Source organism: Onychomys torridus, chromosome 9 (assembly GCF_903995425.1).
Source record: "Onychomys torridus chromosome 9, mOncTor1.1, whole genome shotgun sequence".
Lineage (NCBI taxonomy): Eukaryota > Metazoa > Chordata > Mammalia > Rodentia > Cricetidae > Onychomys > Onychomys torridus.
In genome coordinates, this window is record NC_050451.1 from 30,589,263 (window position 1) to 30,603,909 (window position 14,647).

Consider the following 14,647-nt stretch of genomic DNA (forward strand, 5'->3'; position numbering starts at 1 on the left):
GTTTTTGTGACTGGGTGGTGGTGATGCATGCCTTTAATTCCAGTTCTGGAGGCAGAGGCAGGTGGATCTCTGTGAGTTCCAGGACAGCCATGGTGGTGTTCCACAGAGAAACCCTGCCTCAAGAAACAAACAAACAAAAAGTTATTATAACCACCTTGTTATGACTGCCATGTTGTTATAACTACTGTATGACCACCTTGCAATCATGACTTTGTTTCAGGAGGTTGTTATGACCAACTTGTTATACTTAGTTCTGCTCCTGTAACCCTGCCTATTTGCCTGCCAAATCACCCATTTGGAAACCTTCTACCCTTAAGCTATAAAAGTCCTTATCTTCCCCTTGTCCAAGGCTGACCTCTTGAACCCCCACCTTCGTTCACATCTGCACAACTAGTTCCATGCCAGCCTGAGACTGTCTGGGAAAAAAAAATTGAATTATAAAAGGTAGCTGATTTGACATTCAGGGTTTGAAGAGCTCTGAGGCAGAAAGGTGGTGTGTCACAGAAAGCAGTTTCACCCTAAACCAGTGGCTCTCAACCTTCCTAATGCAGTGACCCCTTGATGTTCCTCACATTGTGGTGAACCCACACACACACCATAAAATTATTTTCATTGCTACTTCATAACAGTAATTTTTCTACTGTTATGAATCTGATGTAAATGTAATAAGACATAAATGTAAATAAGACCAGATGGTTTTAGGCAACCCCTGTAAAAAGGTCATTGGACTCCCCTAAGGGGTTGCAATCCATAGATTGAGAACCTCTGCCCTAAACGAGTTTGTTATTTATTTATTTTTTTTACACATGTCATATTCCAAGAAGCATTGGCGCCACCTGAGAGAAAGTGGCCATCAGAAACCCACCTTTGCAGCCCTTGTGGGTGGACCAGCGTTGAGCAGGAAAGGGACAGAGGAGCTGGGTCGCAGCCAGGTGACATTCCTTCAAGAATCTCCCTGTCCCAGAGACTGTGACAATAGCTCCCTGGAATCCAGAAAGGCTTGGAGTTGGTTTGGTGGCGGACTTTTTACATGAGTCCAGTGTCCCCACAAGGATAACAGTCAGTCCTGTTCTTTCTGTGCCCCCCCCCCCTTTGTTCAGGAGGTGCTTTCCCACTTGCCCACTGATTCCTGTCCGAAGCACGCTATCCGATCTGGAAGGAGCGGTACCTGCAGGTATATGTGTTAGAGCCACCATACACGGTGATGGCAGCCCCAGAGAGCTGGCCGTCTGTGTGGCACAGGAAGTCCCGCTAGGCTCCTGCCTGCACCTGGATGCCTCTTACTCAGCTCAGGGCAGACAACAGCAAAGCACCTGCCTACCAGGTGCCTTCAGGCCCTTACTGTTCCTGGGCTCCTGAAATGCAAATGACTAATGGCTTATTTGCAAGTCCAAAGTGGGCAATGAAGGAAGTGTACACCGGGTGGGAGCTAGGTAGTTAGGAATCGAGATCCCATCCATAAGGGGTTGGAAGAATACTGTGTAATTCTTAGGAAGAATCTGGTTGATTCAGAAGGGCCAATTGAAAAGACTCCAAGATACAGTGAGGAAAATCCACTGCAATCCGGTTTTATAAACAACACGTTTTACTTAAACAAAGTAAGCAATGCACACATAGACAGTGTTGGACAGACACCTGGAAGAAGGAGTCTAAAAGTGAGCTGGGGGATAAATTAAAAAGAGGACTCTCAATTTTTGTTTTTTGAATGTTACACAATTGTATATTTACTGCACAACCTTTTTCTAAAAACAAACAAACAAAATAACCCCAAACACAATTTCTAGAATAGTTTTAGATTTACAGAAAAGATTAGGAAAGACATGTTTACCATAAATATGGGTTTTCTCCTGTAATTAACATACTAATGTTTTTGCTATAATGAATGAACCAATATTGATAGTGTGTTTAAATGGCATTAAAAAACAAAACAAAACAAAAACCAAAACCCTAAATACCCTTTTCCCGGGATCCCATTCAAGATGTCACATTATTTAGTTTTCTTATCTCCATGTGACAGCTTCTCAGGCTTCCCTTGTTTTGATGACCTTGACAGTTTTGGACAGTCGTTGAGTTCCTCAATTGGGGCTTGTCCGATGTTTTTGCACGATTACACTGGGTCATGTGTCATTGAGAGGAAGACACCATACAACAGAAGAGTAATGTAATTCGCCACCGCTAATGTTGGCCCTGATCACCCGGCTGAGGCAGTTGGTTTTCCATTATGAAGTTTCATCCTGTCGTACATGTGGTTTGACCTTTTAAAAGTTTTCTTCACTGACAGATCTCTAAAAACACACAGCAGGATAAATCCCACTCCCTAGGGGTCTAGAGCGGCTCTGCGGGGCGAGCAGGACCCACGCAGGAACGCGGACCTCACCTGTGGGCGTGGTCCACTTACCCCCGCCACTCTAGAGAGGCCCCACCCCTCCACGTGGCTCCGCCCCGGGGCGCTTAAGGCGACCGCACCCGGAGAGTTTTCCGCCCCGCCGGCTCCTCTAGCCGTACGTAGACGTGTCGTTACCCGGTCGGGATCCGAGAAAGCGACTGTGGGAAGGAGCTGCAAGTCGAGCTCATCGCCGGGTCCCCGGTGCCAGGTGAGTGAGGGTCCTGGCGGGTGACCTGCGTGGGCTGGGTGTTCGCGCTCGGCTGGGGGTGCGAGGGTCCCCCGAGGCCAGGGCCCGGAGTGGAGCAGGGTCTAGGCAAGTGTGCTTGGAACCTCAGCGGGTGCGAGCTTGGGGGTGGTTGAGGTCTCCTCAGCTCGGTGCGCTTCCGGGAGAAGCTGGAGCCGGCCCAGAAAGCTGTCTTTGGGAACTTTGCTCCGGAACTGCAGGGCGCGGGTTCCTGAACCTGCCACCTAGGGTTTATATAAGGCAGGCTCCCACGTCGTCCAGAGAATGCGGGATCGTGCCAGGTGTTGTTGTGTGGCCTGCTTTCCTTAACGCTCATCTAATAGGATCCCTCCGCCCCCGCCTGCGGCCCCTGTTCCAGAGTCCCGAGGAACTCTTGGACTTGGCTCCCCCACTTCCCGTGGACTCGGGCCCGGTTCCTAACGACGTAACTAGGCAGCAAACAGCTAAGCTGAAGCTGGGCTCATTCTCTGGGGATTTCTCTTCCCCACCCGATAATTAGTGGGTGTGTATAGAGATTGTGTTTCTCGGACCCGACCATCCACTGTCACCCCAAGTAGTCTGTTCCCTTGCTGCCTTGCCCTGCCGGCATAATAGCGACTTACGAGCAGGCTTGTCCCGGGGCTACATAATGAGGAAAAAAGCTACGGATACAGTCAGTCCTACACAAAATCAGTAAATTTAACGTGAGGTTTTTTTTTTTTTTTTTGTAACTGAATTGAGCTGTTCTCAAGTGTAAACTTTGTAGATGACAGTGTGTGTCATTGTCAAAAGGTTGGACTGCCTGGAGCCTTGTAGGGCAGGGCCAGCTGCCTTGCTCACCCTCAGCTTGCTCTCATTATGCTCCTTCATTATTTCCTTGCTTCAGTCAGTTGAGAATTCCAGGAGGATTAACAGCAGGGCCATTCCCTCAATTCTTATCTGTGCTTAGTGTCCTCTAACCAGGCCAGCCAGGTGAGTGAGGGCAGTTTGTGGCTCTAACACAAGATGCCCACTTTGGATTCCTCCATCCTTCCCCATTTGTCATTAATCTCTGCACCTTGATTTCCTCATCCATCAGATAAGGAAAATTATAATTCCTGTTTCATAGACTTATTGTGAGGATTCAGCCAGTTAATTTTTTGTTTTTGATTTTTTTGTTTTATGAAATAGGGTCTCCCTATGTAGCCTTGGCTGGTTTCAAACTCCTAGAGATCTTGCCTCTGCCTCCTGAGTGCTGGGATTAAAGGCATGTGCTGCTACCTTGCCCAGCAAGTTAATGTTTTAAAAAATTTATTTATATTATTATTATTTTTTTACTATTTATTTTTGGTGTTTTGAGACAGGGTTTCTCTGTGTAGCCCTCGCTGTCCTAGAACTCACTTTGTAGACCAAGCTGGCCTTGAACTCAGAGATCCACCTGCCTCTGCCTCTCAAGTGCAGGGGTTAAAAGCGTGCACCACCACTGCCCAGTTGACTGTTTATATTATTTTTAATTCAGTGTCTGTGTGTTCAGATCCCCTGAAGATGGACTTACAGGTAGTTGTGAGCTGTCTGACTCTGAACTCTGATCCTCTGCAAGAGCAGTATGCATGCTTTTCCACTGAGATGTTTCTCTAGCCCTATGAGTTACTCTATTTTTACAATTTTTTTTGGTTGTTGTTGTGTAGCCCTGGGTATCCTGGAACTCTCTCTGTAGACCAGGCTGGCCCCAGACTCAAAGATCTGCCTGCCTCTGCCTCCTGAGTGCTGGAGTCAAAGGTGTGTACCACCACACCCAGCTTATTTTTTTTAAACAAATATTTTGTTTATGTGTATAGGTGTTTTTGCCTGCATGTATGTCTGTGTACCATGTGGGTGCCTGGTGCCCTTGATACCCTTGGAGGTCAGAAGAGGGCATGGGATACCCTTGAACTGGAGTTCAGACAGTTAGGAACTGCCATGTGGGTGAGACAATTGCTCTTAACTGCTGAACCATCACTCCAGCCCCTTGAGGTTTGTTTGGTTTTTTGTTTGTTATTTTCTTAACTTTTTCTTCTTTTTGAGACAGTCTCTCTATGTAGTTCTTACTGTCCTGGAACTTACTGTGTAGATCAGGCTGGCCTGGAACTCAGCAACCCACCTGCCTCTGCCTCTTACGTGCTAGGATTAAAGGCTTGTATCACCATGCCCAGCAAGCTCATGTTTTTAACAACTCTACAGTGCTCAGTATTGACCAGTTAGAACAGGTAGCAGCTGGTATATCACATAAAGCACACAGGCAAGGCCTGGTGTATAAGTAATCAGATGGAGCAGCTAGTGGATAAAACAGTGGTAGCCAGAGCAGAGGGTACAGCCAGTTCCAACTGCCCTGTCTCAGGCCACGCTGCACTGCCCTCTTTCTGACATTTTGACCATTGCAATGGCTGCCCCCCCCCCCCCCCCCCCCCCCGTAGGGGACAGGCCACGCCCTCTTCCTCCACTTTGGGTTTGTATGACCAGGTGTCTTGATCTTGTGCTATTCTCAGTCTTTGGAGTGTGGAGACTGTTCTGAATCATCGCTTCGTCTTTCAGCATGCCCATGGTGAGCCTTTCCCTTTAAGTGAACAAGGAAATGTCACTTGGATGAGAGGCAGGCCAGAGAAGTAATGTCTTTGTGGCTTGAGTATTGGAGCTACAGGGTAGGCAGGGAAGAGTGGGGAGGTGGAAGAGAAATGTATCCAGACTGGGGGGAGTGAAAGAGCTAGGTGTGGAGTTTCACACCTATAATCCCAGAACTCAGGAGATGGGGCAGGAAGATCAGGAGTTCAAAGCCAGTTTCAGATACAGAAGGAATTTGGGGCCAGAGATATGACCCAGTAGATGGAAAGCTGATATTCACAGGTTCTCCTCTGGCTTCCACACAAGTCCAGTGGTGTGCACTCCCCCCATCCCAGTGCATACGTGCACACAAAATGAGTAAATGTAATTAACACTGAGCATCCTCCTGGGAGGGGGAAGATGCATAGTGAATTTGAGTGCAGTTTGGGCTATGTAAGACCTTGGCTGAGGCACCAGCACCTTCCAATCTGAGTTTGATTTTGTGTTTTCAGATAGTGTTAAGAGGGAACTGACTCTAAGTTGTGGCTTATCCATGCCCGTGCACACATAGGCACACACACAGTTACAATTTAAATGTTTATTTCAAACAAAAACAAGCAAGCTCAGCTGTTTGAGTTCTTTTTGTAGCCATGACAAGGAGAAGAGAACTGTCTCAGTTCAGTTTATCTAGAAGGCTCTGATTAGTAATGCCTGGGTGTTTTATGACCCAGGAGGTTAATGGGTAGTTCGGGATGGCGGGAGAGGGGACTCTGCCGGAGACAGAGAGAAGAAAGCCAGGGTGGATGAAATTGCATGCTTGTTCCCAGAAGACCCGTGGCTTTCTCTTCTTCCCTTTCTAGCTGCTTTTCTCCCTCTTGGGCCCAAAGCAGTTCCTGGCACTTGGTCCCATGGGAGTGGGAGAGTCCGGGTGTGGCTGTGCTTTGAAGGCACAGCCGAGGAACATAGTCCAGTTTCTGTGACTCTTTCTTCATGAACCCACTGTCATTCCAGAACGTCAGGAATTTGAGTGGTGCCTAGATAGGACAGCTCTGAGGATACATGAGCTCCAGGTTTCCTTGGTGGGAGTTGGCGTTTGTAGTAACATTTGTTGGACTTTGGAATGAAACCTTTCAATAACCACTAAAACCGGTTAGCCCACATCAGGCATGTTGACCATAACTCATGAAATAAAGGTCCTGGGGTCACTTGGTTGTCATGGTGGGGAAGTCTGGCCATCCAGTGGAATGGTCAGCTTCTGATGATCGTACCCACTGATGTGAGAAAGAGTGGGGACAGGGGCTGGAGAGTCGGTTCAGTGCTTAAGAGCAGGTGTAGGTAGCTGGAGAGATGGCTCAGCTGTTAAGAGCACTGGCTGGGGCTGGGCGATGGTTATGCACACCACCTTTAATCCCAGCACTCAGGAGGCAGAGGCAGGCCGATCTCAGTAGTACGTTCAAGGCCAGCCTGGTCTACAAAGTGAGTTCCAGGACAGCCAGGGCTACACAGAGAAACCCTGTCAGAAACAACAACAACCAACAACAAATCACAGGCTACAGCTATCTGTAATCCAGCTCATAGGGATTTGACACCTCATACAGACATAAATGCAGGCAAAACACCAATGCACACAAGATCAAAAGAAGTAAATCATTAAAAAATAGAACAGGTATTAGTTACTTTTCTATTGCTATGACAGAATACCACAGCTAAGGCGATTTGTAAAAGGAAGCGTTTAATGGGACTTATGCTGTCAGAGGGTCAGAGTCCACGATGGTAGAGCAAAGTCCTGCAGCAGCAGAAACAGCTGAACGCGGCTCACGTCTCAACCCACAAGTAGGAGGCAGAGAGAACTAACTCAGAATACTATAAGTCTTTTAAACCCTCACAGCCCACCCCCTGTGACATACTTCCTTCAGCAATGCCATGCCTAATCCTTCCAAACAACCACCAACTAGAAGCCAGCTATTCAGACAAGGAGTCCATGGGAACTAGTCTCTGTTCAAAGCACCGTAGAGCACTTGTGGCTCTTGTCGAGGACCCAGGTTTGATTTCCAGCGTCCACATTGCCACTCATATGTCTGTAACATCCAGGGGATCTGACGTCCTCTACTGACCTTGGCGGGCACCAGTCGTGTAAGTGTGTACGCACATAGATGCAGGCCTAGCGCCCGTACATGGAAGGTTATAAAGAATTATAGGGTTGGAGGACAGTTTTCATCTGCTGGCTAATGCGGGGTAAACCATGTAACCACATAGTCCCAGTTCTCTGGCTGACAAATGGTTGCCTCCAACAGACAGTCAGATGACAAGATGTTTCTGGAAGGGTTTGAGATTAGTGAGAGCAGCGATGATCTTGTTGATAGTAGGGGAGTGTCACCAAGGAACCAGGAAGCTGAAGGTGGAATGTGCTGTAGTCAAGGCTGGCTCTGTGATCACTAATGTTAGGTTTTTTTTAAAGATTGTGTTCTTGAAGGTCCCACTGTCTTAGCAGCCAAGAAGACAGGGGCTCAGTGGAGGTTGGCTTGCAAGATGGAGGGATGAGAATTCAGGGTGGGGGTAGAGAAGAGACTGGAAGCAGTTCACGGGGAGATCAGGCAGGCAGGCACATGAAGCCTGGTGTGTGAAGCACCTTTGGGGGAGAGGGATGTGTGAGAGGGGCAGGGCCAGTGTTAAGGGATGAGAACTTACTGTGTCCACCACAAAGGGCACAGTTATTTTTAGGAACTAGGTGACAAGGCATGTTTCTGTTGGGATCTTTACTGAGTGCCCACTGCTTGTCCAGCCAGTTCTGTAGGCACAAGAGGAGACTAGTGTTACTGGGAATACCGAGGTCCCTCTTTGGGTTCTCGGTTTTGTTAATAGGAGAATTTAGGAAAGGACTTGGAAGGATGTTCAAGGACAGTTTTATTTGAGTTAGAAAGAAAAACAGCAGAGTAGGAAACTATGACTCTCATTAGTTGCCAGGAGGAAGGGATGGAGAAGAGGGAGAGAGAAGTCGTGCCTTTGAGAAAGCAGACAGGTTCAATGATAGGCGTCAGCAAATAGCCTCATGGCAGACAAGCAGCCCAGTGGCAGAAGGGGAGGGAGGCTTTAGAGTCAAAGGGAGAAAGCCCAGAGAATCTGGAGAGCATGCCCAGGCTTTGTCCAGTATCTGAAAGAAAAGGACAGGGGAAAAGGGGTGGGGGTTGTGCTTTTCTAAGTAATGCAGAAAGATGGGGGGTCACAGTGCTTTGTGATAGCAGCTCTGTGGGTAACTGCACAGAGAATAAGATAAGTACATTATTCCACTAAGGGAATTCCTCCATCTTCTGATTGTGACTTTGGGTGAATTAGCATTCCTGAGGCTTGGTCTCTTGGCCAGGTGATTGACAAGCCCAGCTGTTTTAACTCAGAGAGGAGCCTATCGCGTGCAGCGATCTAATCTTTGGAGCAGATCAAAATGTCATGTGTCCACCCAGGGCCAGAGGTAGATTCCATCTTTTTGACTTGGAAGAAAGCTTCCACAGAGCTCTGATAGCCATCTTCAGTGGCCTCCAAGCATAAGTACACTAGGTTTGCCCCCTGGATAGATATCCCTAAGAGGCTGGATGAGGACCCAGTTTGGAAGGTGCAGAAGGTCATGAAATTCGGTTTCTTTCAGGTTGCATTTCAGGTGTCTTTTGAGATTCTAGGGGGGGGGGGTGGGACTGAGGAAGCATCTAGGCTAGAGAAGCAATTTTGTCTGGGTTATATTTATATTTGAAGTCAAGGGCATGGTGATGTTAGAGAACTCCCTGGGATAGCCGAGTAAAGGGAACTGAGCAGTAGAGGAGATGGACAGGAGCTAGTTACAGGGACCAGGGTCGTCTTGCTTCAGTAGACTTGAGGGGTCAGTGGTGGCACTGCTGTGATGGCCAGGGACAGGAAGGAACAGCTGGAGCAGATGTGTGCAGCCTCTCCTGAGAGGGATTGTGTGGAGGTCAGGGTGAGCAAGCGCTGGGTCCTGTTTTCTCAGCTTGCTCTTGCTGCTGCTTTTTCACCTGAGGAGAATGTGTGGTGGACGGCCACAGCCCCTGGACCTCATCCTGCCGTTTCTGTGTATGACTTGTTCATGGTGACAGTCTCTGGGTTACTGTCGCTCCAGGTCAGCAGCTGTGGAATGTTCTCAGTACAGAATTACCATAATTTATTCAGTCTTTTCCTCACTTGTGGGTAATGAATTCTTTTCCTGTTTTTATTGACTTGAAGCAGAGTTGGGGCAGAGAAACTGTCCACTTAGAATGCTCCGGAACGTATTTGTTTAGGAAGTGTTTACATTTTTAAATGATTTTAAATTCTCTAGGTCAAGAATAATGGGATTCTGCCAGGCGGTGGTGGCGCACACCTTTAATCCCAGCACTGGGGGGGGGGGGGGGCGCAGAGGCTGGTGGATCTCTGTGAGTTCGAAGCCAGCCTGGTCTCCAAAGCGAGTTCCAGGAAAGGCACAAAGCCACACAGAGAAACCTGTCTTGAAAAACCAAAAAAAAAAAAAACAAAAAAAAAAAAAAAAAAACAAAAAAAGAATAATGGGATTCTAGCTACTTTCAATAGAATTTTAGTTACATGTTTATTTTATTTTTCTGTTCAGGAGCTATTAATTTCAGCTTTTATCTGTTCCTTCTTCAGTTTATTTTGTTGCTCTCTTGTCATTGAAAAGACATGTTTCCTGTCATGCTCAGCACTGCCCTTTGGATATAATGCTAGCAGATGGGTTTCCATACTGTCTTAATTAGGGTTTCTATTGCTAGGAAGAGACACATGACAAGAACTCTTTTGATATTGTTGTTTGTTTGTTTGTTTTTCACAACAACTCTTATAGAGGAAAACATTTCGTTGGTGCTGGCTTACAGTTCATAGGTTTAGTTCATTATCATCATGGCAGCAGTGGACAGGCAGACATGGTCCTGGAGGTGTTGCTGAGCGTTCTGTATCTGGACCCTCAGGCAGCAGGAAGAGAGAGAGATACTGGGCCTACCTTGAGCATCTGCAACCTCAGAGCCCACTCCAGTGACACACTTCATCCATCAAGGCCACATCTCTTAATAGTGCCACTCCCTATGAGGCTATGGGTGCCATTCACAAAGTGCCCACCTTTCCATTGTTCTCTGTCATTGTAAATCAGTTATGACCAGGGGATTGTTTAGAAAACCATCCTGAATTTCCAAGTTGATTCATGTAGTGTTAATGGGAGTTTGTCTTGGAAAGGCTTACTGCTTCATATTTGGGTCCTGGTTTTAGTGGGCCGTGATTGGGTCCTGGGTTTAGAGGGCTGTGATTGGGTCCTGGGTTTAGTGGGCTGTGATTAGTGAAGAGCAAACATCTCAGACTGCATTAAATCCTCTGTCCTTATGTTAAATTCTTCCTTCAAATTCAACTTGACTTTTTCTTATCACTTAGAGATGTATCAGAAATTCTCACTGTTAAACTGATTGTGGTGGCATGGGTCAGTAATCCCAGTATTTGGGAGACTGAGGCAGGAGGTTCAAGAGCTCAAGACCAACCCGGACCGTATATGAAGGTCACATATTTATGAAGGACCATATGTTTAGGTTCATCCTAGTCTACCTAGCGAGCCCTTATCTAAAAACAAACAAACAAACAAATAAATAAAAGCAACAGACCTAAATAATTCTCACTGTAATTTTATCTAAGTCACGCTGCATTTGTCCTTGGCAAGGGTTCTGGCTTTTATGAATTTGTCTTTCATGTTTGGAGTTAACAAGTGTTTCAGGTCTGCTTCGTGGATCTCAGTGTGTGGTCTGTGATGTTTGGGTCCATGTTATTTATGTTTTAGGAGAAGAAATAACTAAGAGGTGGGATAATCTTATTCCTTACAGTTCTAAAATGAATAAAAAGACATTTCACAAAACAGCAGGACTCAGGCGTTTAGAGGCAGTGTCCCTGGCAGGCTTCAAGCTGTGCTTGTGTCCAGGCCCATGGGGAACAGTTGGTAGGAAGGTCTTGTTTCTCAGCCTGCTGATACCCATGAGTGCCCCTCCCCCCAGTGTCCCAGTGGTCCTTATCCTTAAGACAGCCAGGCTTTTAGGAAGAGTGGATAAAACCGAGACTCACCTGTAGACTTTAGGGAAGGGACCTGGAAGTCTCCGCCTGTCTTCTGATGCTACAATAGAACATCTGGAGCTGTATAACAAATAAAGAGAAGTTGATGAACAAATAAAGCTCCCCGCTCTGGCAGCTGTTTGCTCCGTCACAGAATGGCAGAGGAAGGAGAAGTAGAAAGCAGGAGGCCACTGGTGTTATAACAGCCAGTTTCCACCTCCCACTCAGCTCACCTCATAAAGGTTTTGTCACTTCTCGGTGCCATTGCACAAAGGCTGGGGTTTCCGGTGCCGGGTTATAGCATGACAGGGCAGATGATTGACAGATGACAGTCAGAAGGTTCGGGAACACCACCCACTTCTCTCCTTAATTTGAAACTAATGTGTTTATTCTCTTGCCACTGGGGGAGCTGGTGCTGCAGAGGTTAAGAAGTGGGGACCAAATCATATGTTCATAGCTGCCAGAAGCCAGCAGGGCATACAGCAGCGTGGTTCTGTCCCTTGGGTGGAGGAACATGCTGGGCAGGCCTTTGCTTCCTTGTTGATGCTTGAGAATCTTCAGCCTCCTCCCAGAGGCCAGGGCTGTTAGCATGCTGTGATCTGCTCTGGAACCACACTCACTTGGGTCTCCCAGCCTCATGGGACCAGTTGGCCCTTCGAAGACCCAGCTTGAGGATGGAGATTTCTTGCTATGCCACCCTCTCTCCCAGGTTGCTTTCTTTAACTTCAAATATGACACGGAGGGCACTCTTGTGGCAACAGCCCTGTATGCCCTGGCTGAACCAAGGCTGATGGTTGCTGGGGCTCCTCACATTCATGAGAGAGATTTGTGGTTGCCCATCCCAGTATCTTCTCTGCTGTCACACATAGTTCCTAGGAACAGATGGTACTTTGTGTATGATGCAGTTATGTGGGAGTTGTTGGGAGATCACCAGCACTGCCTCACTTCGGTTTTCTCAGGTTCTTTCATGTCTCCCAACTTGACCTCTAGCCTAGGAGAGTGGGATGGGAGTATACAGTAGCAGCGTGGGCCGGAATGCACTGGACAAGACATCAAGAGATACATACAGTTTTAGACCTTGTACTGTCTGTTCCCAGGCAGCCCTGAGAACTCAGGCAGGTCTCTCCTGCTCCCTGGGCCTTGATTCCTACCAAATAAAATACGCCATTGACTCAAATGATCCCAACAGTTCAGAATTCTGAAGCAATCCAAATGCCACTGAGGATTGGCCTTTTATTTCTAAGCAGGCTCTTTCAGATTTGCTCCCTCAGGCTCAACCCCGTGTTGAGGCCCCAGTGATTGCTGTGGCCGCTGTCCTGCCAGCTTTGCCCAGAATTTCTCTAGCTTGGGCAGTCCAGGAGACCAGTCTTGGATGGCAGCGTCTGCTGCACAGCCTGGAGAATGATTGATGTCAGCCGTGCTATTTTTAATTCCTTCTGTGTGGGTGGGGAGCTGAATGCCTGCCTCCACCTTCTGTGGGCTTTTTGTGTAGTGCCTGAGAAAATGCAGTCAGGGTTGGTGAATGCTGCCCCAGGGTTCTCTGGCTTGTGTCAGTCACTTAATGGCACCCATGACCCACATAGGTGAGGTTAGTGCCCTGTGATCACAGGGTGTGAGACTATAGACCTGGAAGAGCTAGGATGTTCCTGTATCTTCTGGCATCCTGTTTGGGATCAGAGGAAGAAGGGAATCTTCTAGATGGGTACTGTTTGCCCTTCAGATTCCTAGTGTCTACCTACTGACAGGCTGTCAGGGCAGGTACCAGCCAGGGCAAGAAGAGGTGAGTCAGGGACTCGTGGTCCTGGTGGGACGCGTCTGTGTTGAAGATCTCAGTGCTGACTGCTGGCCAGTGGTGGGAAGAAGCAGGGAGGGGAGGCTGTCCAACAGCCTGCAGGAGCCATCTTCTCCTTGGAAGGCCAGGAGAAGTGACCCTGACACTGGCTCTTGACCTCTAAGCCTTGCTCCCTGGTGTGTGGTGTGATAATACATCCATGAGATTGCTGGGAAAGTTCGTGGGGTGTTTAGTGAGGAAATGCACATGCCCATCTAGGACCTAGATGACTAGAACACTAGTGGACGTAGAGAACATGCTAGGCTGAGTTAGTTCCAGAAAGAGCCATCATTGTGAGTGGGAAGGTCAAGGTAGCTTCCTGAAAGAGGTGGGGACCCCATGTGACCTCAGGGAAGCCTAGGAGACAGCAGGGTGGCCAGCCATAAGAACATCTGACCAGTTGTCTGCAATAGAAATTGCCCAGCTTGGCTGAGTGAGGGCCATACATTTCCTGGCTGCTGCTGTCAGGCACATACCTTGGGGGTCTTTTGGACCTCTGTCTTCTGCTGTTCCTCCGTGGCTCAGTGTAACTTCTAGTCTGGAATGCCTGCAACAGAGGGCCAGGACCTGATAGAGAATCTTACACCTGGGTGATCTGTGTGTTCTCCAGGGACTTCCTTTCAGTGTCTGTCCTTTGCACCACGGAAGAGTCGAACTGCTAAGAGGTGGTTAAACCATGAGGCTTCTCAGCAAGGCCGAACACTGGTGTCTTCCAGGTGTGGAGGCACTAAAGCTCCAGTGTGAACAAATAGGCGATGAGTATCTGGCTGTGTGCGGTACTGGGTGCGGGCCCCTGCTGCCTGTAGCCTTGATTCCAGCCTCACCCTCTGTCCCTTGCTGCAAGAGGGTGTAGAGAAGGAGGAGAGAGAGAGAGAGAGCCTGCCTCTGAGAGGCTTAACATGGCTTAACAGAGGGCCCAGCCTCTTGTTCCATTTCTAAAATGGTTTAAGTCACAGATTTGCTTTGCGTCCCTTCTGTTTCCCCAAGGAAGCAACTTTGAGCTTCAGAACCTTCTTTTTTGTTGTTGTTGTTGTTTTTGTTTTTCAAGCGCAGAACCTTCTTGATGGTGTCTATAAAACCTTCGTGAAGTCCCAGCTGCTAGATAGGTGGGGTTGAGGAACCCCAGAGAGTCTGGATCCACCTGTGTCCACTAGAGAGAAGAGGGTTTCCTCACACCCCAGTGAAGCCCTAAGACTACATTCCATCCTGTCAGGCTTTCCCCTCCCCCTCCCCCCACGGGAGAAGGGAGGACGGCTCTGAAGTATGTGTGTGTTTTCTGGAAGTGCCTGTGTATTCAGCCCCTGTTGTAGGGAGTCTAATGAGCCAGCCCTCATCCATTGTGGGTGGGTGGGGTGGGGGGGAGTGGGGGGCAGAATCAGATGTCACTAACCTCCTCCCACCTACCCCACCCCTTGGTAAAAGCTTTAGGCTAAAGCTTTCACCTCCATGGCCCTAATGGGCCCTGGGAGAGCTCCAGAAGCCATACCGCCTGATAACATTGGCATAAAGGAAGGTGTTTTGTATCCTTTCCTTAAGAGGGCCCTTAAAATCCTGTAAGCTTTGTGTGCCACCA

The 14,647-nt window shown here is 48.1% G+C and overlaps 1 protein-coding gene across 1 annotated transcript in view; it reads left to right on the forward strand.

Annotated features, from left to right (window-relative positions):
* The first annotated feature begins 2,426 nt into the window (after nucleotides 1-2,426).
* Nucleotides 2,427-14,647, forward strand: part of Anxa11 (annexin A11) — a 45,530-nt gene continuing 33,309 nt past the window's right edge. Inside the window, exon 1 of the mRNA XM_036199845.1 lies at nucleotides 2,427-2,594. The gene's annotated coding sequence lies outside the window, so the exon portion shown is untranslated. The remainder of the gene's footprint in view (nucleotides 2,595-14,647) is intronic.